The 26,122-nt window shown below is 40.8% G+C and overlaps 1 protein-coding gene across 5 annotated transcripts in view; it reads left to right on the forward strand.

Annotated features, from left to right (window-relative positions):
- IPCEF1 (interaction protein for cytohesin exchange factors 1) overlaps positions 1-26,122 on the forward strand; it is a 198,782-nt gene that overhangs the window by 9,502 nt on the left and 163,158 nt on the right. The window contains exon 2 of one of the 5 annotated variants that reach the window (XM_032258755.1): positions 72-522. The exons of the other annotated variants lie outside the window; for them this stretch is intronic. The gene's annotated coding sequence lies outside the window, so the exon portion shown is untranslated. The remainder of the gene's footprint in view (positions 1-71; positions 523-26,122) is intronic. 5 annotated transcript variants of the gene reach the window in all.

The following is a 26,122-nucleotide window of genomic DNA, read 5'->3' on the forward strand; positions in this document are numbered from 1 at the left end:
CTCGTGATCCACCTGCCTCGGCCTCCCAAAGTACTGGGATTACAGGCTTGAGCCACCGCGCCCGGCCTAAGGTATTTCATTATAGTTAAGTGGACAAGTTCACTTTTGAAATTCCCCTGGAATCATGTGAATTAGTGTCGTCTCTTGGTTAGACTCAGTTATAGCCAGTCTATCAAAGAGAATCGTCTGAACTTGAACTCTCTTGGTCAAATACGGTCACAGTTTCCAGCTAGAGCTGGGTTTTTACTCTGGAACACAGCTACCAGCGTTTTCTGCACTTGAAGTTTCAACTTGATTAATCAACTAGAGCAGCTTTTGTGTAGGTAATGAGGACTTGAGGGAGGGACTGTTGAGCAAGGTTTGAGCCAGGCACTTGAGTACTATTTAGTTCGATTTTGTGAACACTCACAAACATTCCAAAGTTATGTACAAATTGGTCGCCTTGAGAGGAATGCTGGAGTCCCAGATATTCTGAGCTGAGAAGCCAGCACAGGGAGAGAGACACCAAGTCACCAAAACACAGTAAGTGGGCTGAGCATTGAAGACTCAGCAACTCCTGACTGCTTTGAAGTGACTTTGCTTTCACGCTGGCATTAGCTGTAGTGACAGGGTCCTAGACATGGGGTGTAGTAGCTTCTACTGTACATTGCATGCTTCTTGTGTTCTGTGCATTGGGAGCAAGTTAGCAAGCAATCCCCCCATTGATCTGAATGGACTTCAGGTATTGAGTACCAAACCATCCCTACTTTCAATAAGCTCATGTTTCTTATCATCACGGAGGTGGCCTTTTGCCAATGGATGGATGCTCCTGGCCCGTGAAACATTCTAGACAGCGCCTGGGACTTTCTAGGCCGTAGGAGCCATTGAGGTGAGCATTACATCAAGGCAGAAAATAGAGTCCCACAGGACCCCTTGTTTCTATCGGTTGGTGCATAAGTAGTTTTTAGTGGCAAAACCTGCAACTACTTTTGCACCAACCTAACAATTACAGCTCCTTCAACAGGCCATGCAGGGCTTCCCCAGCCCCAGTGGCTGTGTGACAAAGGGCAGTAACATGTGCTGTCCTCTTGCTGTCTACAAGGGACAGTGTAAAGGCTTTATATTCATTATCTAATTTTTAAATCAAATAGCTCTAGGAGATGCTTTTATTATTAACTAGTTCCCTTTTTCTGATAAGAAAATACAGGTTCACAGAACTTCAAACCTGGCTTCAAACCTATTTCCTTATAGGAATATAAGGAAATAGGTTCCTTATAGGAATATATGTGTGTGTATGTGTATATATATGTGTGTATATACACACACACACACATATTCCTATAAGGAACCTGTATACACACACACACACACACACACACACACACACACACACACACACATATTTCCTTAAAGGAATACACACTCATATTCCTATAAGGAAAAGAAAGCTACATGCTACATAATTTCTTCTTTTTGGATAAGGTTGCTTTGTGCTCATCCACCTTTCTCTTCATTCCTGGAGCTGAGAATGTGTGTAATCCAACTCCAGTGAGGCCAGAGGAAGCTTGTTGGGGTGGATAATAATTTTTGGAGTGCTTAGCACAGATTTTCCTGAGCCTTGAGGAAAATCTCATTCCCAAAGACACTTCCAGATCAAAGCTGAGAAGAGTTGGGGTTGAGGTTGATGGAGCATTCATTTCTACGAATTTAGATTGAAAAGGGAAAGGAAACAGAGATTAAAACATAGAAAGATAGACTTTTGAGATGGTGTGCTTGGATAGGGATACAGCCTGGCTCTGTGTCTCACCCAAATCTGATCTTGAATTGTAATCCGAATTATAATCCCCACGCGTTGAGGGAGGGAACTTGTGGGAGGTAATTAGATTATGGGGGTGGTTCCCCATGCTGTTCTCATGATCTTGAGTGAGTTCTCACGAGATCTGATGGTTTTATAAGGGGCTTCCCCTCCTTTGCTCTGCACTTCTTTCTCATGCTGCCATGTGAAGAAGGATGTGTTTGCTTCCCCTTCCACCATGATTATAAGTTTCTTGAGGTCACCACGGCCATGCAGAACTGAGTCAATTAAACCTCTTTCCTTTGTAAATTACTGAGTCTCAGGTATTTCCTCATAGCAGCGTGAGAATGGACTAAAACAGAAAGTCTACCCATTCTTTCTAATTATAAGACCAGAAAAAGTTCCTCAATAAAAGAAAAGACTAGTATATGCTAAACTAGAAAAAAGGAGGGAAGAAATAATCTCTTTAGGCAAACACTTTGAATTCAACCTCTAGTAAAATTTGTTACCAACTTTCTTGCTATTTATAGCTTAAATTTTTTGAAAAAAGTTATTTTTCCTTAGTACACATAGAATGCATTTTATTGCCAATGATACAGATAAGCAAGAAGCAGATAAATGCTTTCATGATCCTATAACTTTGAAATAATTATAGTTAACATTTTGGTGTAAAATCTTCAACGTTTTTGAAATTTTAAAAAATATACATGTGAGGCCAGGTGCAGTGGCTCACACCTGTAATCCCAGCATTTTGGGACATTGAGGTGGGCAGAGGACATGAGCTCAGGAGTTTGAGAACAGCCTGGGAAACATGGTGAAACTGTCTCTACCAAAAAGTATACAAAAAATTAGTCAGGTGTGGTGGTGTGTGCCTGTGGTTTCAGCTACTTGGGAGGCAGAAGTGGGAAGATTGCTTGAGCCTGGGAGGTGGAGGTTGCAGTGAGATAAGATTGCACCACTACACTCCAATCTGGGTGACAGAGTGAGGCCCCCATCTCAAAAAAAAAGCGTGTATTTACAAAAAAATAAAAGTGTATTTTAATTTATTAAAACCATATTCCTAACACACATATATATATATATATATATATTTTAGAAATAATAACTTACCATTTAGGGGTACAGTAGCCAAAATTTTTGAATGGATAAGAGAAGAGATTTCTTTATGATAACTGACTATAGGAAAGCTCAGATATTCAGAATTAGCAAATACTTTGAAGAATTGACAAATCTAACAAGTTTTCAACCAAAAAATGATCAACAGCCACGTAAAACAAAAGAAAGCAGAGGTTAATGAAAGAGCAAAAAGTGGTTGGGGCATGTTTTGGGAGGTGTCAAGCAGGTGGCAACAGCTCCCTTTTGGAAAGAGGATTATTCTGAATTGGCTTGCATTTATTTGCAATTTTATTTTGGTGCTTTGTGGTCCCAGAGGCTAGCAGGGCTCTGATCGCCATGTGTTTTTAAGCTTGTCAATATCATCACACGTACAAAATTTTTGCGTTATCTGACTGTAAGAAAGATGTCTTAAGCCTAGAATTTCTGTTCAGTCCCTTGAGACATTCATCCCGATTCAAATATTTGTGTAAAATTTTTTCTGTATTAGGCACTGTGAAGAATACAAATATTAGAAAATAATAGTTACTGCATTATTAAAACTACTAACATTAATAATTCTAATAAATATTAGAAAAATAATAGTTACTACAAATATCTTACTAATTTACATTGACAATAAAACACACACACTAAACATTAAACAAAAGAACTGGCTGGGCACAGTGGCTCACGCCTATAATCCCAGCACTTTAGGAGGCTGAGGTGGGTGGATCACCTTAGGTCAGGAATTTGAGACCAGCTTAGACAACATGGTGAAACCCCATCTGTACAAAAAATATTAAAATTAGCTGGCTGTTGTGTATGCACCTGTGGTCCCAGCTACTTGGAAGGCTGAGTTGCTTGAACCCAGGAAGTGGAGATTGTGCCATTGCACGCCAGCCTGGGTGACAGAGTGAGACCCTGTCTCAAAAAAGAACACAAAAAAATCGCCCAAAGTGACACATGATTGTCATGGTGAACAGTGTAGAGAATCAGTAGGCTAACAGAAAGAATGTGATCCAGGAGCCTGTAATTGTAGAGAAAGAAGTTAAATAGCATCTTCTGTTCTGTTCAAAAAAAAGAGAGAAGTTTCAGGTGCGGGGAGAAGAGAGAGATGACCATGAAAGTCAGAAGGAAAAGCAGGCTCAGAGCTCTCCCCTGGCGCCATCTGTAATGGTGCTTGGTATTTGTGCTCCAGCATATTGGGCACCCCTAAAATGGAAGAATCCTGGACCACAAGAGGGGAGATCTTTATGCCACCAGTGGTTAAATAAGTGAACATGGGGTTCTTTTCTTCATGTCTTAGTTTCTCCATTTGTGATGTGGGTAGCTTCATATCTCTACATGCCCCAAAGTCATTGGAGTCTCCATGAGATAATGTGTGTGAATGAGATTTTTCAGTTGAAAAATGAGATGTAAGTATCTTTGGTGATAATGCTTTACTGGATATACAGACCGAAGAAAAGCACAAAACCAGGGCGTGAAAGGACAGTGACATAGTCATGACATGGATATTCTCCTATGAGTGGGGGAACACCAGGGCTCTTGTCTCACGTGGATTAGATAAAATGACACAGACACATGTGGAGTGGTTTCAAGGAGCAGAGAGTTTAATAGGCAAGAAAGAAGGGAGAAGAAAGAAAGAAGAAGCTCTCCTGTTCAGAGATAGGAGGAGGGAGCTCCAAAGCCAAGAGAGGAGACCCTGAGTGCAGTGGACATCAGCCAGTTTTATGAGGAGGCTGAAGGAGGTGGTGTCTGATTTGCATAGGGCTCAGAGCATTGGTTTGACAAGGCATGTCATTCATGCAGCCTGCAAAAAAACTGACCCTCCCACCATAGACTTTTAATATGCAAACGCAGGGCGCCAAGATGTTCTACACACATGGGGATACGTGGGGGCAGCCATGCTGCCAGGCACACGTAGGGGCAAGGGCAAGAGGACAATGGTGGGAATCGCCATGTTGGGTGGACCCAGTTTCTAATGGTCTTCATTTGCATATCAAAGGTTGCCAAGCCCAGCTCTAAGAGCCAGGGCTTTCTGCTAGACAAGAAACGTTTCTGGAGCTGCTTTAAAAGAGACAAAAACTTTCCAAGGACCCCTTTTCCTCTCTCTGTGCCTAAAATAATTTCTTAATAACTCCTACAGCAGTCACAACACACCCAGGTCAATGTGAGTAATTTTAGAGACAGAGTGAGTGCGTAATTGGGTCAGATTGGTAGAGGAAAGAAGGCCGGTTGATAGGTTGAGGCCATTTAGACTTCTCTGTCTGATCAACATGGAGAAATAATGGGAAGTGAGGAGACTTGGGGAGGAAATGCTTTCCCAGGGAAATGGAGCACTCTGGAATTTTTATGATAGGGAGAGTTTTCATACATTTGTATTTCACCTAATAAAATGGCACATTCCTGAGTTTTATGGGCAAAGCATGATGTTAAATCTTTTAACATCTTCTTTCCACTAATTAAATAGGAGGAAAAGGAAATTTCTACTTTTTCTTCTTCTTTCTTTTCTTTTTTTTTTTTTTGAAAGAAAGAAAGCGAAAGAGAAAGGGGGAGAGAGAACAGGAGTCTTGCTCTATTGCCCAGGCTGGAATGCAATCTACAAAAAGGTATTAAAAACCTCTTTTATGCTGATAATTGTGCTTAACAGCAGAGACAGAAAGGAATAAGGGAAGAAAATAACAAACAAACAGCCAACCAATATTTCATTTAAGTCTGTGAGATGCTATGCAAATGCTGAAGAGTTATTTACTTCCAATTATGTGGTCACTTTCAAAATAAGTGTAATATGATACTGAGAAAAATGTATGTTCTGTGGACCTGGAGTGAAGAATTCTATAAATATTCACAGAGTTTACTTGTTCCAGGTCTGAGTTCAAATCGTAGATGTCCCTGTTAATTTTCTATCTCATTGATCTGTCAAATATTAACAATGTGGTGTCAAAGTCTCCCGCTATTATTGTGTGGGAGTCCAAGTCTCTTTATAAGTCATTAGGAACTTGTCCTATGTATCTGGGTGTCCCTATATTGGGTGCATATATATTTATGATCATTGACTCCTGTTGTTGCATTGATCCTTTTACCATTATGTAATGTTCTTCTTTGTTTCTTTTAGTCTTTGTTACTATTAAAGCCTATTTTGTCAGAGACGAAAGTTACAACTCCTGTTTTCTTTCTTTCTTTTTTTTTTTTTTTTTGCTCTCCATTTGATTGGTGAATCTTCCACCAGCCCTTTGTTTTGAGTCTTTGTGTGTCCTTGCTTATGAGATGGATCTGGATACAGCAAACCGATGGGTTTTGACTTTTTATTCAATTTGCCTGTCTGTGTCTTCTATTGGGGCATTTAATCCATTTAAATTTAGGATTAATATTATATTTGTGAGTTTAATATTGTCATTTAATGCTAGCTGGCTATTTTGCCCATTAGTTGATATAGATTCTTCATTATGGAGATAGTCTTTACCTTTTGGTAAGTTTTTGGGATGACTGATACTGGTTGTTCCTTTCTGTGTATAGTGCTTCTTTCAGAAGCTCTTGTAAAGCAGGCCTTGTGGTGATGAAATCTCTGAGTGCTTGCTTGTTCGTGAAACATTTTATTTTTCCTTCATTTATGAAGCTTAATTTGGCTGGATATTAGATTCAGCGTTGAAAATTCTTTTCTTTGAGGATACTGATGTTGAATATTGACCCCCACTCTCTTCTGGCTTGTAGGGTTTCTGCTGAGAGATCTGCTGTGAGTCTGATAGTCTTCCCTTTATGGGTAACCTGACCTTCCTCTCTAGCTGCCCTTAGAATTTTCTCCTTTATTTCAACCCTGGTGAATCTAACAATTATGTGTCTTGGGGTTGCTCTGCTTGAGGAATATCTTCGTGGTGTTCTCTGTATTACCTGAAGTTGAGTATTTTCCTGCCTTACTAGGTTAGGAAATTTTTACTGAATAATACCCTGAAGAATATTTTCCAGCTTGGAGTCATTCTCTTCATGACATTCAAGTACACCTATCAAAAGTAAATTAGGTCTTTTCACATAGTCCCATATTTCTTGGAGACTTTGCTCATTCCTTTTTACTCTTCTCTAATCTTGTTTTCTCGTTTCATTTCATTAAGTTGGTCTTCGACCTCTGATATTCTTTCTTCTGCTTGATAAATTCGACTGTTAAAACCTGTGCATACTTTGCAGAGTTCTCGTATTGTGTTATTCAGTTCCATTAATTCACTTATATTCCTCTCTAGATTGTCTATTCTCATTAGTATTTCGTCAAACCTTTTTTCAAGGTTCTTAGTTTCTTTACATTGGGCTAGAAACATGTTCTTTTAACTGACAGAAGTTTCTTATTAACCACATTCTGAAATCTAAATCTGTTAATGGAACGCACTCGTTCTCCATCAGGCCTTGTTCCCTTGTTGATGAGGAAGTGTGATCCCCTGTAGAGGGAGAGGCATTCTGATTTTGGGTATCCTCAGGCTTTTTATGCTGGTTTCTTCCCATTATTGTAAATTTATCCACCTGTCATCTCTGTAATTACTGACTTTCAAATTAGGGTCTCTGAGTGGATGTCCAACTTGATGATTCCTAGCACTGGAATCTGAGCAACCCACTGCGCCGGGCAAAACAGCGGTGTTGAGATTCGTGGTGCTTTTCTGCCCAGGAATCTCTGGTCTGGCTTCCTTCTTGAGTCCCTTTTTCAATCAGCTGAATAGGTGACTCTGCCTTCCCAGAGCTCCAAACATCGACCAAAAGGGGACCCAGTCCCATTTACTCTGCACCAAGAACCTCCGCACCGGCCACAAGAGTCACGCTGGTGACCCATGGGGCTCCTCCACTGGGAATCTCCTGGTCTGTGAGCAACAAAAATTCGTCTGAAAAGGTGGCATCCTCTCGTTCTCTACGCTTTCACTGGGAGCTACAATCCTGAGCTGCTAGTGATCAGCCATCTTGGATCTCTCTCCTTTTCTTCTTCTTTCACTTATTTTCCTTTTGCATCCCTAGAAGCTCAGGACATAATGCGCAACAAAAAGATGCAGTGGCTTTGATAACTGAAATGAGTGACTGAGGGGCTCAATGAATCGAGGTTTATTAGGCCAGCTTTAGGGAGTGCCTGGGAAAAACTTGAGCCACAGACACATCTGTGACTTTTTTTCTTTTCTGGACAGTATTTGGCTCTTTCGCTGAGGCTGGAGTGCAATGGTGGGATCTCAACTCACTGCAGCCTCCAGCTCCTGGGCTCAAGCAATACTCCCACCTCAGCCTCCTGAGTAGCTGGGACTACAGGCACATGGGACCATGCCTGGCTAGTTTTCCTGTGTACTTTCTGTAGAGACAAGTCTTGCCATATGCCCAGGCTGGTCTTAAACTCCTGGACTCAAGTGATCCACTGGCCTCAGCCTCCCATAGTGCTGGGATTACCGGTGTGAGCCACCATACCCAGACTTGTGGCTGTTTTTCTGAAAAGGTATTTAGGAATGTTGGAAATGGGTTTATCATGTTGGGGAAAATCCACACTGAAACAATGGATCACTCATCAAGGTTAGCTTACTTCCTGCAGGAAGGGTGCAACTCGCTGGCAGTCTTGCTACAAGAGCACACCTGAACAAGGGAGAGAGGGACATTTATAACTTTCATAACCTGATGCAATCGCCCTACTTCTGTGTCCAGTTTCCATTGGCCAGAACGGGACCTCACATTCTATTCTTGACCTGATTGACTAAAACTTGGAAATTTTCTAAAGAGGTAAAGGCAGAGGAGAACAAAAGAAAAGAGGAAGTAACTTGAGGAATGCTTAGAGAAGTGATAACGTTTCCAAATAAGGAAGGGGAATAAGCTTTGACCTAAGACTTGCCTGCGCTTGTAGAGGCATGTCAGGGCGAATATCTAGGTTAAAGGGTAAGAACTAAGAACACGGCATTCACTTATTTCTTTATTATGAGTAACAGCTACTTTAAGATTATTAGCAAAAGCTTTAGAGTAAATTAACCTTTGAAGAAACTGTTATTTATTCGTAATGAACTAGGTGGAAAGCTTTTTTTTTTATTTTTTTGAGACAGAGTTTGTTCTTGTTGCCCAGGCTGGAGTGCAATGGTGTGATCTCAGCTCACTGCGACCTCTGCCTCCTGGGCTTAAGCGATTCTCTTTCCTCAGCCTCCCCAGTAGCTGGGATTACAGGCATGTGTCACCATACCTGGCTAATTTTGTATTTTAGTAGAGATGAGGTTTCCCCATGTTGGTCAGGCTGATCTGGACCTCCCAACCTCAGGTGATCAGCCCACCTCAGCCTCCCAAAGAGCTGGGATTACAGGCGTGAGCCACCACGCCCGGCCGAGGAAAGCTTTTAAGAGGAACCTTTTATTTATCCTTATTTCCTACAAGGAGATTTAGTATTCACACATTTCCTTAAATGGAGGAAGGAGGCTAGGAGCAGTGGCTCATGCCTGTAATCCTAGCACTTTTGGAGGCTGAGACAGGAGGATTACTTGAGACTAGGAGTTTGAGACCAGCCTGGGTAACAGCAAAATCCAGCCCTGCCTTTCCCTGACCCCCAACCCCCCCCACCCCCGCCCTGCCACCATTTCTACAAAAAATGAAAAAAATTGCCAGGTGTGGTGGTACGTGCCTGTGGTCCCAGCTACTCAGGAGGCTAAGGTGGAAGAATCACTTGAGTCCCAGAAGTCAAGGCCACTGCCCTCTATCTTGAAAAGGGGGAAGGCATGAAGGGAGAGGGACGGGTACGTAGGAAGAGGAATGGTAACGTTCTTGTGAGACTTTAGTCAGTGCCCAGAAATCTACATTTTACATGGGACAAGGTGAATAATTAAGGTAAAAAAAGGGAGTAAAGGAATAATCAATTATGGGGAGTAAAGGAAGAATCAATTATGCCGAGGTCTTTGGGTAAGTGGAGGAATGAGTGATCTCGTTTTGTCTTTGTTCTGTACCTGGGAAAATAAATGACATTATTGGTGTGGAATCAAACAGACTTCAGGTTTAGGAGCTAGACGTAGGCTGCAGACCTAGAGTGTAATTAGCATGCCCTTGTTTATGGGTGGCCAACAAGGAATTTCCTTCTGAATGATCTGTGGGAGCAGTCCTTGGGAGATGCCTGAAGCCTTTTGCCTTGCTGTCGGGGTCTGGCTAATGCATGTCAGTAACAGCTATTCATTTGGAAAAGGGTGTTGCTGGATGCAACCTCCATGCTTAACCTCTTGGACATAAGGGGTTTGGGAGATATTTAAATTTTCCTTTACGTTATCAATGCAAATGGGTAGTAGCTAGAGCTCAGACAGCAGTATGAGGCTTACACATCACATTCCTCTTTTTAGGTCAAGCCATGCAGACATTATAAATTACTAAGGTATAATATAATCAACTCAGAATGAGTGGTGGAATGAAGAACACATCCACACAATCTATAAAGTTTCATTCCAACTTTAGTGTTTGAGTAATTTCTTCTCTAATCACTTAATAGATTCCACAATTAGTTTTATCTTCCCTGATGCATTGAACCTTCCAGTGGTCACAGGAAGAAAAGCCAAAAGGAGGAAGAAAGATGAAAAAGGAGAAAGCTTGGGAAATTCACACACTCTATTAAAGGATCCGGAACTGATTTAGCCTGGCAAACTTCCTGCCTGTTTTGCTCATTGCATTCAATATTCAGACTGCTCTCAAAGGCTCCATTTTGGCCAGATCTAGGGTCTTTCTCATGCTAATCTTTCTGGATTCAGCATTCCTTTCAATATCAATCATAACCTCCATCCCCAAAAGATCCCTTCTGTAGGCATCGAGCCCCAGGGCTTTCAGCCTGGTGACTTGTATTCCATCTGTCTCGAAGTTTTTCTTTTAACTATGGGCTCTTATTTGATTTAGTTCTTGGCACCCTGTCTTGCTATCCCTAGTGTGGAAGGCTAGAATCTTGGGCCCCCAAAATCACTAAGCTAAAAGGAAAACTCAGCTGGAAGCTGCTTAGGGCAAACCTGCCTCCCGGTCTATTCAAAGTTATTCCTCTGCTCACTGCAATAAATGCATATCTGATGACCTCCTTTGAAAAGGCTAGTCTGCAACTCAAAAGAATGCAACAGCTTATTTCTCACCCATCAGTGACCTGGAAGCCCCCTCTCCACTTTGAGTCTTCCTGCTTTTGCTTCAAGTTGTTCGGCCTTTCAGACCTAACCACTGTTACTTCTTACAGATATTGTTTTTTTTTTTTTTTTGAGAAGCAGTCTTGCTCTGTCGCCAGGCTTGAGTGAAGTGGTGAGATCTTAGCTCACTGCAACCTCCACCTCTGGGGTTCAAGTGATTCCTCTGCCTCAGCCTCCCGAGCAGCTGGGACTATAGGTGCACACCACCACGCCCAGCTAATTTTTTGTATTTTAGTAGAGATGGGGTTTTCATGTTTTTGCCCAGTCTGGTCTCAAACTCCTGACCTCAGGTGATCTGCCTACCTCGGCCTCCCAAAGTGCTGGGATTACTTCTTACATATTTTAATTGATGTCTGATGTCTCTCTAAAATGTATAAAATCAGCTGAGCGTGGTGGCTCAAGCCTGTAATCCCAGCACTTGGGGAGGCCGAGGTGGACAGATCACCTGAGGTCAGGAGTTTGAGACCAGACTGGGCAATATGACAAAACCCCATCTCTACTGAATATACAAAAATTAGCTGGGCATTGGTGGTGCGTGCCTATAATCCCAGCTACGAGGAAGGAGCCCCTGGTCCACAATGACTTTAAACAAGTGCCCCGAGGGCAAGGGGTGGTATTCTGGTATGACACTGAAGTCCTCTACTCATGTCTTTCTGGGCCTGATCACTTGTGCATACGGCACAAAGCTTAGACTGCTGGTTTCGTCTCACGTTATATAGCACTGACGTCCTTAGGGCAAAGTCGCTTTGTTTCTTAATCCTTTTCTTCCTGGCTAACCTGGTTCCTCCAGCCTCCCACTTCTGCCCAGTAAATAATAGAAACTTGACTTGTTGCTATGCGTCTTTTTTTCATGATAACTCACATACATTGGCTAATTCAGCTGCTGAGGCCTAGCCTCTTTACCTGCCCTGTAGCTTGTGTCTTGTCTCCTGGTATAAAAGAGAGACTCAGAGATTCCTTTGCTTATTTGAATGTCATTGCATGGTCTAGGACTTTGACTAAGTGTGGTAAAGATTCAGGTTTAGCAATCTTTTTATTATTCAGATATTTCCATGGAAAGGCAGTCCCCGTTTCTCTTGGAAAAACAAGAGAAGTTTCTTAAATTCACACTCAGTGTATAGCTAAAGAATGGGCAGAGTAGGAAGCTGTTTTCTCCAAAGCCTTTTCCTAGTCTTTTTATTTCTGTTTTTGCTCTATTTTGAGAATGAAATCTCCTTCTAAGTTATAAATGCCTGTTGGCATGGAACTTCTGAGCTCTGGCTGTTTTGTAATTTATTGAGTGTATCTGTGCACATTTTTTCTTTTTTTAATATATAATATTTGTACATATTTATGGGTTATATATGATATTTTGTTACATGTGTAGAATGTTTAAGGATCAAGTCGGGGTACTTAGGGTGTCCATTACTTCCAGTATTTATCATTTCTATGTGGTGGGAACATTTCAAGTCCTCTCTTATAGCTGTTTTGAAATATATAATACAGTGTTGTTAACTATAGTCACTCTACTCTGCTATCGAATATTAGACTTATTCTTTCTAGGCCAAGTGTGGTGGCTCACACCTGTAATCTCAGCACTTTGGGAGATTGAGGTGGGAGAATCATTTGAGCTCAGGAGCTCCAGACCAGCCTCAACATAGTACGATCTCGCTGCAACAAAAAATTTTTAAAACTTAGCTGGGCATGGTGGCCCACGCTTGTAGTGTCAGTTACTTGGGAGTCTGAGGCAGGAGGATGGCTTGAGATTGGGAAGTCAAGGCTGCAGTAAGCTGTCATTACGCAACTGCACTTCTGCCTGGGTAATAGAGTGAGACCTTGGTCTCAAAAAAAAAAAAAAAAAAAAAAGAAAAAAAAGAGAACTTTTTCCTCCTATCTAACTGTATGTTTGTACCCATTGACCAATCTTTTTTCATCCTCCCAACACATACACCCTTCCCAGCCACTGGTGGCTACCATTCCACTTCCTACCTACATGAGATCAACTTGTTAGCTCCCATATGTGAGTGACAACCTGCGGTATTTGTTTTTCTATGCCTGGCTTATTTCACTTAACATAATTACCTTCGGCTCCATCCATGTTGCTGCAAATGACATGACTTCATTCTTTTTTATGGCCACATGGTATTTCATTGTGTGTATAGACCACGTTTTCTTCATCCATTTGTCCATTGATGGACACAGAGGTTGATTCTCCATCTTTGCTATTGTGAATGGTGCTACACATGTAAGTACAGGTATTCCTTATATATACTGATTTCTTTTCCTTTGGATAAGTACCTAGTAGTGGGAATGCAGGAGCGTATGGTAGTTCTAGTTCTAGTTTTTAAAGATCTTTGTACTATTTTCCATGGTGGCCATACTAATTTACATTCCCACCAACAGCGTTGGTGTTCCCTTTTCTCCACCTCCTCACCAGCATCTGTTATTTTAATAATAGTCATTCTAACTGGCATGAGATGATATTTCATTGTAGTTTTTTCCTTCATTTTCATTGTGGTTTTGGTTTGCATTTCTCCAATGCAAGTTAGTGATGTGGTGTTTTTTTAATATATCTATTGGTCATTTGTGTGCCTTTTGAGAATGTCTATTCATGTTCTTTGCTCATTTTTAATGAGACTGCTTGGTTTTTTACTGTGAAGCTGTTTGAGTTCATTGTATATTCTGAATATTAGTTGCTTGTTAAATAGTTTGCTGATATTTTCTCCCATTTAACAGGTTGTATCTTCTCTTGTTTCTTTTATTTAATATTTTGAGATGGGGTCTCACTGTGTTGCCCATGCTGATCTTGAACTCCTGAGCTCAAGAAATCCTTTCACCTTGGTCTCCCAAAGTGCTGGGATTACAGGTGTGAGCCACCGTGCCTGGCCTTCAACAGGTTGTGTCTTCACTCAGTTGATTGTTTCCTTTGCTGTGTGCATATTTTCTTATATTGATACTGTAGGGGCCAACGGAAACTTCCTCTTGGAAGGTTCACTGGAAAATTAACTCACAAAAGTCAGGTTAACTAGAGAAAAGGGATACAGATTTTATTAATGTGTACACAGGGAGAACCACAGAGTAATTACCCATCCTGCATCCCGGCCAGAAGCTCATGTACAATTCTGGCAAAACATATTATGTGGCAAGGTGGAGCACAGAGAAGAAGAATTCTGTTGAGGGGATTACTAGGGAGAATAAATATGTCTGGGAAGAGAGATCAATTTGTAAATAGTTATCTTTGGAATCCGAAGGATCTGACAGACAGATATTATTTTTCTATTTTATTTATTTTTTGTTTTTTTGTAGAGACAGGATCTCACTATGCTGCCCAGGCTGGTCCCAAACTCCTGGGCTAATGTGATCCTCCCCTCCTGGCCTCCCAAAGTGCTATGACATTATCTTGTGAAAAGGTCTGTTTAGGTGTGGTTATGTTCTTGTCTTACAGGGAGGGGAAAAGAAAAACAATTGTTCTTCTTGATGGGTCTGGATCTTAGGCAGATAAAGGAACTTTAGCTTCATCCTATGCTTTGGGTGAGACAGTGGGGTTGGGAGGTAGGGGAAAATCAGAGAGACCTTGAGGCTTCTTTAGTTCAGTATATCAAGGCACCGTATTTTGAGGTATCAGTTTCTGAGCTCCAACAATACAAAGACTGAGCTGTCTGTATGTGGAGCAGATAGTAATACACCCAGTGGGAAAACTGGCTCAGAAGGGTTAAGTGGCCTAAGGCCATCCTAGTAGTGAATGGCTAAGCTGAGGCTAGAACTTTGTCTCTTGTGTAAGGTTTTCCCACTCTGGAACATTCTATTGCCTGACCTTCATCAGCAAGTTGTCTCTATTGATTTATCATCTAGGTAAAGTTTGAATTCAAGTCTATTGATCTTCTGCTCCTTTGTGCCTCCCAGCCTGGGTCATCCCATGGGGCATGTATTCTTAGCCTTGCACTTGGGTGGTTTGGAAGACACCTGCTCACTTGCCTTTGATGCCTTACACCAAGGCTTTCTTTATAGAATCACAAATACCTAACATACTTTAGCTAAAAGAAATTTTGACTGCATGTACTCTAACCCTGACACTTTATGGATAGGGAACTGAGATCCAAAGAGTTTCAGTGATTTTCCAAATGTGTCCAACTTGTTAGTGATAACTGTTGACAGCCTGGACTTTTTACTGCTAGACTCTTTATGCTGTTATATCTGGGTTAAAATGAACACATTTTTGAAAAGAGAAGGTCTTTAAATTGTTATGAGTTACTAACACTGATGTATGAGTTAGACAGATCCTTCCCAACTAAGGGTGAATTGGGATTGCCAAACTATCCGATCCATTTACCCCATAACTGTGAGCTAATAAATGCCTGCTCTAGACCTCTAAATGTTAACTGCCCAATAACGAAGACTACACCATGTGTTTTTGAAGATTCTTTCAGCTTTTCTCATTTCTGTGTCTTTCTGTTTAATAAAGTGCTATTCGTTGTACATGAAGATGGTGGATATACTTTCTTTTTTTCTCTTTCCTAATACTCATTTCTGTTAAGCACTTGCATATTGTATGAGATATTAGGGTTGAGGGGTGGTCTGTGATTAAGGAAATGTATTAGGGTTCTCTAGAGAGACAGAACTAATAGAATATATATAGAAAGGGGAGTTTATTAAGTATTAACTCACATGATCACAAGGTCCCGCAATAGGCCGTCAGTAAGCTGAGGGACAAGGAGAGCCAGTTTGAGTTCCAAAACTGAAGAACCTGGAGTCTGATGTTTGAAGACAGGAAGCATCTAGCATGGGAGAAAGATGTAGGCTGAGAGGCTAGGCCAGTGTAGCCTTTTCCTGTTTTTCTGCCTGCTTATATTGGCTGGCAGCTGATTAGATGGTGCCTACCCAGATTAAGGGTGGATCTGCCTTCCCCAGCTCACAGACTCAAATGTCAATCTCCTTTGGCAACACCCTCACAGGCACACCCAGGATTTTGCATCCTTCAATCCTATCAAGTTGACACTCAGTATTAATCATCCCACAAAACATCTAAATGAATTGGCTTGTTTAAAGATCCAACCTCATGACTTTAGTTCCAGTAACACCCTGAAGACCATCAGAAAATGAGTTAATCTATCATTGGGAGCCTAAGATGAGAGACAAGCCTAAGTGCTTTAAGTTTCCAGAAGGCAGGAGCAGATTGGGGGTAACAAATGCTGGGTTTTCCATTAGATCAATTTTTTTTCGATTCTCTCTAACCAAGATCCCCGTAGGGTTTTCATCAGGCCTGATTCAAGCTCAGATGAGCATCAAGCTATTGTAAGGCATTTTGAGGCCCTCCCGATCACACATATGTTTACTGCCAGCTTTCTCTGACCTTGTAATGTGTCTGTTTTACAACAGAGTGCCTTACTCGGCCTCTATTGCTCTCTTGAGCCTCATTCACTAAGTGACAACTAATCTTAGACTTGGAAGATAGCTGTGTTGACCTTCTACCTGGTGATCTCTCCAGTGATTTAGAAGTATGCACAGATGGGAGAGGGAGAGAGTACTCTCAATTAACATAGGAGATGTAGGAATTCAACCAGAACATCTATAACATGGTGGAATCCCCAGTTTCATATGCTGAAAAAGGGAATCTCTTCAGTTTTCAAGATTTTTTAATTAAAAGTTTTCAAACACAAAAATCACATAAAACCTAATTCTTGAAACATAGCATCTAGGCATATAGACCTAAACTGCCAGATAGGTATTGGCCATTTACTGGCTTTCACCAGAAGATGAAGTTGTCTCACAAAAAGTTATCAACATGGGCTGGGTGCAGTGGCTTATGCCTGTAATCCCAGCAGACTTTGAGACCAGCCTGGGCAACATAGTAAGACCCTATCTCTAAAAAAAAATCAGTGACCTACAATAACAACAACAGTAGTAATCAACAGGTCAGATGCTGTGCAAGGAGAAAAGTATAAAAATATCATGATCGCTGATATTTCAGTTGCATTTGTCCTGCATGTAACTTAATGAAAATTATGGCAGTTCCATTGGTGAGAACGCACTTTTTTGTTAGCAGTGGTAAATCCTTACAGGTCTGTAGCAGCCTGATTCTTGCCTCCTCGGAGGAAAGAATTTGGCTGAGGGGCACAAGGGAGAGTAAGAGTGAGAGACTTAGGCAATTTTTAGAAAGGAGTGAAAGTTTACTAAGAAGTTTCAGAGCAGTAATGAAAGGAAGTAAACTTGGAAGAGGGCCAAGGGAGCAACTTGAGAGATCCAAGTGCCCTATCAGACCTTTGACTTGGGGTCTTATGCACTGGCATGGATCTGGGGTTTGGACTCTCCTCCTTTGATTTTTCCTTGGGATGGGCTGTCCTCATGAACAGTGGCCTTTCAGCACTTGGGAGGGTCTGCATGCACGTGTGTTTACTAGAGTTGTACGAATATTCATTGAGGTGTTTTGTTGAGTTGAGTGTTCCTCAAGGAAGGTCATATACCAGCTATACTCTGCCATTCTGCCTCTTAGTGCACATGCTTGAGCCTAATTTCCAGTGCCTGGGGTCTTATTGGGAAGCTGCTGATCGCCAACTTCAGGTGTTTCTTGTCTATTGGGATGCAGTCTTTCCTTGGTACTGGCTGCAACAAATTATTTATTTATTTATTTATTTTTTGAGACAGAGTCTCACTCTATCACCCAGGCTGGAGTGCAGTAGTGTGATCTGAGGTCACCGCAGCCTCCGCTTCCCAGGTTCAAGCAATTCTCCTGCCTCAGCCTCCTAAGTAGCTGGAACTGCAGGCACACACCACCATACCTGGTTAGTTTTTGTATTTTCAGTAGGGATGGGGTTTCGCCATGTTGGCCAGTCTGGTCTCAAACTCCTGATCTCAAGTGATCCACTTGCCTCGGCCTCCTGAATTATTATTATTTGTTTTGAGACAGAGTTTTACTCTTGTTGCTCAAACTGGAGTCAAATTCATAGAGAAAGAAAGTAGGATGGTGGTTGTTGGGAGCTGCGGGTAGGAGAGAATGGGAAGTTATTGCTTAATGAGTACAGAGTTTCAGTTTTGCAAGATGAACAAAGTTTTGAGGATGATGGTGGCAATGGTTGCACAACAATGTCAATGTACTTAATGCCACTAAACTTTGCATTTTTAAGTTAAGACAGTAAATTTTATGTTACATGTATTTCATCGATTTATTTATTTATTTATTATTGGAGACAGTTTTGCTCTTGTTGCCCAGGCTGGAGTGCATTGGCACGATTTTGGCTCCCTGTAACCTCCACCTCCCGGTTCAAGTGATTTTCCTGCCTCAGTCTCCCAAGCAAATGGGATTACAGGTGTGCACCACCACGCCAGGCTAATTTTTTGTCATTTTAGTAGAAACAGGGTTTCATCATGTTAACCAGGCTGGTCTCACACTCCTGACCTCAGGTGATCCCCACCCTCTCAGCCTTCCAAAGTGCTGTGATTACAGGTGTGAGCCACTGTGTGTGGCCCTGAATTATTATTTTAGAGAGACACTTAACTGCCTGACCATCACTTGACAGTTCCCTGACATCCCAGGGGTGGGAAGGAGTCATCTCCTGCCCTACTCATGTCTGCCTAGCTACCTCCTCCAACATTTTTAAATATGGAAAGAAAGAATTCCTTTGTTAAGGTTTTGACTTTGACAGTAGGCTGTAGAAAATACAGTGTCAACCACTAGGCCAGGCTATTTTGCCCCTGGAAGGATTGGAAGTAAGGTGTCCTGATAAATTCAAGAGAGAATCAGAACTTAGGAAAGCCCAGTTCCACAGCTGAACATACTTATGAGGGGTGCTATAGGAGAAAATTCTTGGATTAGTTTTAAGTTGGTTTTAAAGTTGTATATGAGGAAGTTGCAACTTCCCTAGGCAGAGTGTTAGTTGAAAGAGAGGCTGGCAAGATGTGGTGGGTCATGCCTGTAATCCAAGCACTTCGGGAGGTGAAGTGAGTGGGTCTCCTGAGCCTAGGAGTTAGACCAGCCTGGGCAACATAAAAAGACCTTATCTCTACTGATCATAAAAAAAAATTAGCTGGGCATGGTGGTGCATGTCTGTGTTCCCAGCTCCTCGGGAGGCTGAGGTGGGAGAATTGCTTGAGTCCAGGAGGTGGAGGCTATATTGTGAGTCATGATTGTGCCACTGCATTCTAGCCTGGATGAAAGGGATCCTGTCTCAGGGAAAAAAAAAAAAAAAAAAAAAAAAAAAAAAAAAAAAAAAAAAAAAAAGGCTGTAATTGTAGAAGTCCTGTTGGCGCTGCTGGTATTCTGTTAAAAGGGAGATTGTTTCCCACCCCATTTTCTTTCGGGGGAGTGTCTTGAATTGGATCTCTTTCGTCCCATATGTGTTGTTATTTTAAATTGGATTTTGCATTTGTTGTTGGTCATTGCTGTGCTCTATCCGAGATTATCCTTATAAGGAAGTAATCTGGGGGGTAATAGTGAATTTCAATTGTTCTAAGGCCACCCGTGGTCTTCTCACTTTCTTCTTGCCAGGGGACTGAGAGAGTGCTCCTTGGGACGGAGGTAGGTTGTGCTCTATTTTCACAGATGGCAGCTTCAGGTTAGCTACGAACTAGTAAGAAGTTCTGACAGCATGGAGGCCAGAATGGGGCTGGGAAGTACTTTGGAATTTGCTGAAGAAAACAAAGATTCAAAACAAAGACTATCCTGATTCGAGCTCAGACAGGCATGTGTCAGGAGATCCAGTCTTTGCTAATTTGCTCCCTCACTTTTTGGAAGCATGTGAATTTGCCACTAAACTAGTGCTGAGCTGTTTGGGAAGCAAATGAGTTCAGAATTCATGAAAAAAGAGTTCACTTTCTTTTTTGCATGACGAATCTAGGAAGTTATAACAAAACTGCTCCTTTTTAAAGTTTCCTTCCTTCCTTCATTTCTTCCTTCCCTCCCTCCCTCCCTCTCTCTCTTTTCTTTTTCCTTCCTTCCTTCCTTCCTTCCCTCCTTCCTTCTCTTTCTTCTCTTTCTTTTGCTCTCTCTTTCTTCCTCTCTCTCTTTCTTTCTTCTTTTTCCTTTTCTTTACTTCTTCTTTTTCTTTTTTTTTTTTGTGCGACAGGGTCTCACTCTGTCACTGGAGTGCAGTGGCATGGTTATGGCTCACTGCAGCCTCCTGGGCTCAAGTGATTCTCCCACTTCAGCCTCCTGAGTAGCTGGGATCATAAGCAGGTGCCACCATACCTGGCTAATTTTTTTTATTTGTTGTAGAGGCAGAGTCTCACTTTGTTGCCCATGCTGGTCTCAAGCTTCTGAGCTCACGCAATCCTCCTCCTTCAGTCTCCCAAAGTGTTGATATTACAAGTGTGAGCCATTGTGCCCGGCCGACATAGTTCTTCTTGTTAATAGTTACCTAAAAATATTACTCTCAGTTGATTAAAAAAAAATTCTTAGAGACAGGGTCTTGCCATGTTGCCCAGGCAGGTTTTAAACTCCTGGCCTCAAGTGATTCTCCCACCTCCACCTCCCAAAGGGCTGGGATTACAGACATGAGCCACTGAAGCTGGCAGGTTTTTAAACTGTAATTTAGTAACTTTTTTTCCTGTTTCCTGGAAACATTAGAGTCTGAACTAATGCCTTTTTGTTCAGTCTAGTGTCCGGAACTATTTTTTCTGCTATTTTTTAAGATTTATGCTAAGTTGCTTTGAAAAATGATATAATTTTTTTTCTTGCTATTCATAAATGCACCTGTGATTTGAGTATCACTTCATATCACATTAATCATACGGCATACTTTGAAGTTCAGTAATAGCTGATGATTATTTATTTGGATGGGTTTCAAAGCAATAACGTTGAATGCTTCAATTGCTTCATTTTTCTAAGGCGAGACTGGGAAACCGGAGTGATCAAGCAGAATGGGAATCACTGATGTCATCTGGTCTGAGCTCTTACATTTTAGAGATGAGTATACTAGGCCTGAAGACAGTCTTAAATGAAGTTAAAGGATACAGTTGAGGGAGAGAGAGGAGAGAAATAGAAGAGACAGAAAGATTAAAAAGTTAAGCATAATTCTCCATTGAAGGATTAAAAAAAATTTTTTTTTTCTTTTCTTTTTGGAAAATAGAGATAGAGTCTCACTATGTTGCCCAGGCTTGTCTCGAACTCCTAGGCTGATGTGATCTGCTTATCTCGGCCTCCCAAACTGCTGGGATTGCAGGTGTGAGCCACTACGCCTGGCCTCCACTAAAGGATTTCTTAGAGCTGCTAATATGTTAACAAGTGTTGTAAATCTCCAAGGTGGGGAAAATTTTTTATTTTGGAGAAATTTAATAAACTGTGTTTCCAAGTCGATTGGCCAAGGATCCCTTTTATGACAGAGCACTGGGCAAGCCTAATGTTCATTAGCCATGCTTTAGAATTTGTTCTTTAGCTTGACCTGTTCTTTAACCAAAATGTGTATTTTTTCAACTTTTAAGTTCAGGGGTACATGTACAGGATGTGCAGATTTGTTACGTAGGTAAATGTGTGCCATGGGGGTTTGCTGGACAGATAATTCCAGCATCCATTAGCCAGTCTTCTTGATCTTCCCCTTCCCCCAACCACCCTTCTCTGACAGGCCCCAGTGTGTGTTGTTACCCCCAATGTGCCCATGTGTTCTCACCATTCAGCTTTCACTGAGAACATGCGGTATTTGGTTGTCTCCTCTTCATTGGTTTGCTGAGGATAACAGCTTCCAGCTCCATTCATATCCCTGAAAAGGACATGATCTCTTTCCTTCTTATGGCTACATAGTATTCCATGGTGTATATGTACCACATTTTCTTTATCCAGTCTATCATTGATGGGCATTTAAGTTGATTCCCTGTATTTGCTATTGTGAATAGTGCTGAAATGAACATACCCATGCATATATTTTTGTAACAGAATGATTTCTATTCCATTAGGTACATACCCATTAATGGGATTGCTGGGTTAAATGGTATTTCTGCCTCTAGGTCTTTGAGGAATCGCTACACTGTTTTCCACAATGGTTGAACTAACTTACACTCCCACCAACAGTGTAAAAGTGTTTCTTTTTCTTGGCAATCTCACCAACATCTGTTGTTTTTTGCCTTTTTGATAGCAGCCATTCTGACGGGTGTGAAATGGTATCTCATTGTGGTCCTGATTTGCATTTCTCTAGTCATCAGTGATATTGAGCTTTTTTTTCATATGTTTGTTGGCCACATGTACATCTTCTTTTGAGAATTGTCTATTCATGTTCTTTACCCACTTTTTAATGGAGTTGTTTTCTTCCTATAAATTTGCTTAAGTTACTTGTAAACTCTGGTTATTAGACTTCTGTCAGATGGATAGATTGCAGAAATTTTCTCCCATTCTATAGGTTTTCTATTCAGTCCTATGATCGTTTATTTTGCTCTGCAGAAACTCTTTAATTTAATCAGATCCCATTTGTCAATTTTTGTTTTTGTTGAAATTGCTTTTGGCATTTCTGTCATGAAATCTTTGCCTATGTCCTGAATGATATTGCCTAGATTTTATTCTAGAGTTTTTATGGTTTTAGATTTTATATTTAAGTCTTTAACTCATCTTAAGTTAATTTTTGTATAAGGTCTAAGGAAGAGGTCATTTCAGTCTTCTGCATATGGCTAGCCAGTTATTCCAGGACCATTTGTTGACCAGGGAATTCTTTTTCCATTGCTTGTTTTTGTCAGGTTTGTCAAAGATCAGATGGTTGTAGGTGTGTGGTCTTCTGAAATCTCTGCTCTATTCCATTGGCCTATGTGTCTGTTCTTGTACCAGTACCATGCTGCTTTGGTTACCGTAGCCTTGTAGTATAGTTTGTAGTTGGGTAACATACTGCCTCCAGCTTTGTTTTTTTGCTTAGGATTGTCTTGGCTATTTGTGCTCTCTTTTTGGTTCCGTATTAATTTTGAAATAGTTTTTCTAATTCTTTGAAGAATGTCAATGGTAGTTTAATAAGAATAGCATTGAATCTATAAATTACTTTGAGTAGTATGGCTATTCCCATGATATTAATTCTTCCTATCCAAGGGTATGGAATGTTTTTCTGCTTTTTTGTGTCCTCTCTGATTTTCTTTGAGCAGGGGTTTTAGGCCCCTTTGAAGAGGCTCTTTACTTCCCTCCTTAGCTGTATTCCTAGGTATTTTATTCTTTTTGTAGCAACTGTGAATGGGAATTCATTCATGATTTGGCTCTCTACCTGCCTCTTGTTGATGTATAGGAATGCTAGTGATTTTTGCACATTGATTTTGTATCCTGTGACTTTGCTGAAGTTGCTTATTAGCTCAAGAAGCTTTTGAGCTGAGATGATGGGGTTTTTCTAGATATAGGATTATGTCATCTGCCAAAATGTATATTTTTACTAAGTGAAACAATGTTAACAGTTTTTTTTTTTTTTTTTTTTTTCTTTGAGACAAGGTCTGGCTCTATTGCTCAGGATGGAGTGTAGTGGTATAATCTTGGCTCACTGCAGCCTCTGCCTCCTTGGTTCAAGCCTCCCACCTCAGCCTCCTGAGTAGCTGGGACTACAGGCATATACCACCATACCTGGTTAACTTTTGTGTTTTGTGTAGAGTTGGGGTTTTGCCATATTGTCCAGGCTGGCCTTGAACTCCAGAGCTCAAGGGATCCACTTGCCTTGGCTTTCTAAAATGCTGGGATTTCAAGTGTGAGCCACTGTGTCCAGCCAAGGATGAAATTCTTTTTTTTTTTTTGAGATGGAGTCTCACTCTGTTGCCCAGGCTGTAGTGCAGTGGGGTGATCTTGGCTCACTGCAACATCCGCCTCCTGGGTTCAAGTGATTCTCCTGTCTCAGCCTCCTAAGTAGGATTACAGGTACCCACCATCTCACCTGGCTAATTTTTGTAGTAGAGACAGGGTTTCACCATATTGGTCAGGCTGGTCTCAAACTCCTGGCCTTGTGATCCACCTGCCTCAGCCTCCCAAAATGCTGAGATTACAGGTGTGAGTCACTACGCCCGGTTATGCATGGAGGCTTGAAAAACAAACCTCTTCTCATTTCTTCTCACCTGTCAAGGCCTGTTCAAATTATGATGGCAATTATTGTTTCTGTTCTAAAGAATATGTTTCTAGAGTTATGATTTTATATAAAACTAAATATATTCACTAATAAAAGGCACACCCCAAAAAAGATACACCCAAATAAAACATTCATTAAGTTGCAGTCAAAATTACTAGACTGATCAGGATTAATTACAGATTTTTATTATTCTCCTGCCAGGAGCATGTTAGAACTGTGAGGACAGAGATTCACATTGGTCACCCCACCTCTATTCCCAGCCCTTAAATACTGATTGGCAAAAAGTGGATGCTCAGTAAATATTTCAGGAATAATGTAATTCAGATTGTTTTATTACCCAGTTGTTTTTAATTGAAAAGACAGATATATATTTAAACATTAAAAATTACATGGTGGGAAGTGATGTTTACTGTCACTTGAGACTTTAGGCTCTCACTCTTAGCTCTCTTCCACAGAAGCAACCACTAACCAGTTTATACAATGTGGTTCTAGAATGTCCTATGCATATATAAGCATATATACACATAAGTACATATACTTATCTATGTGTATCTATAGATATGCATATATATAAATATATAGTTTTTATACACTGGTGGAGGCATAGCTTATAGACTGTTCTATGTTTTGAGTTTTTTCACTTAATAGCCATCTTATTAATATATTTTGAGAATTTCTATCTGATAAATTAAACATTTTATCTCATTGATATTTTACTTTTTTAAAAGATTGAGGTGGACTATCTTTTCCTGTGTTCATAAGCCATTTGTGTTTCCTGTCTATGAACTGCCTCTTTAAGCTTTGTGCCTATTTTTCTATTGGTTTAATGGTCTTTTATATTCGATTTGTAAGAGGTCTTTATACATGAAAGACATGAACTTATTGTCATATGCATTTAAATACTTTCGCAGTTGATCATTTGTCTTTTGACTTTGTATGTTTTTTTTTTTTTTCCCCATGCTGGAAAAAACCCTCAAACTTATTTTATGTAGTCACATTCACTAATCTTTTTGGAATTTGAGTTTTGTGTATTTTTTTTTCTTTTTTCTTTCTTTCTTTTTTTTTGTGAGACAGAATCTCACTCTGTCCCCCAGGCTGGAGTACAGTGGAGCGATCTCAGCTGACTGCAACCTCTGCTTCCCAGCTTGAAGCAATTCTCCTGCCTCAGTCTCCTGAGTAGTTGGGATTACAAACTCTTGCCACCATGACCAGCTAATTTTTATATTTTTAGTAGAGACAACGTTTCACCATGTTGATCAGGCTGGTCTTGAACTCCTGACCTGAGGTGATCTACCCACCTCTGCCTCCCTAAGTGCTGGGATTACAGGTGTGAACCACCACACCCAGTCTTGTATATTGTTTAGAAAAGCCTTCTCAGATCCAAAATGAAATAAATTATCTTACATTTACCTGAAATAGTTTTATGACTTCCTTTTATTTATTTATTTTTTAAATTAATTATTATTTTTCAAATAAAAATGGGTCTCACGATCTTGCCTAGGCTGATCTCAAACTCCTGGGCTCAAGTGTTCCTCCCACCTTGGACACCCAAGATGTTAGGATTACAGGCATCAGCCACTGTAACCAGCATGATTCTATCTTATATATCCAAATATTTGATTCACCTGCAATTTATTTTGATGAAATGTAGCTTTATTAGATGTGTTCTAGATGGCTAGCCAGTTGGATAAGTCACATGCCTCTACTGGTTTGAAATGTTGTCTGTTTCACATTCTGAATTTCAATGTATTTATATATTCATTTAAAAGAATTAACTTTGTTATGAAAAATTTCAAACTTATCAAAGTAGACAAAATGATAAAATGCAGTCCCAATGTACCCATCACTTAGCTTCAAAACTTTCAGTGTCATCAGTCTTGTTTCTTCTGTACCTTCCCCTCTGTACTTTTTTTCTTTAAGATGGAGTTTCACTTTTGTTGCCCAGGCAGGAGTGCAATGGTGCGATCTTGGCCCACTGCAACCTTCACCTCCTGGGTTCAAACGATTCTCCCGCTTCAGCCTTCCGAGTCGTTGGGATTACAGGCATCTGCCACCATGCCCAGCTAATTTTTGTATTTTTAGAAGAGACAGGGTTTCACCATGTTGGCCAGGCTTGTCTTGAACTCCTGACCTCAGGTAATCCA

The sequence above is a fragment of the Sapajus apella genome, unplaced genomic scaffold, assembly GCF_009761245.1.
Source record: "Sapajus apella isolate SASKATOON/1434 unplaced genomic scaffold, GSC_monkey_1.0 scaffold105, whole genome shotgun sequence".
Classification (NCBI taxonomy): domain Eukaryota; kingdom Metazoa; phylum Chordata; class Mammalia; order Primates; family Cebidae; genus Sapajus; species Sapajus apella.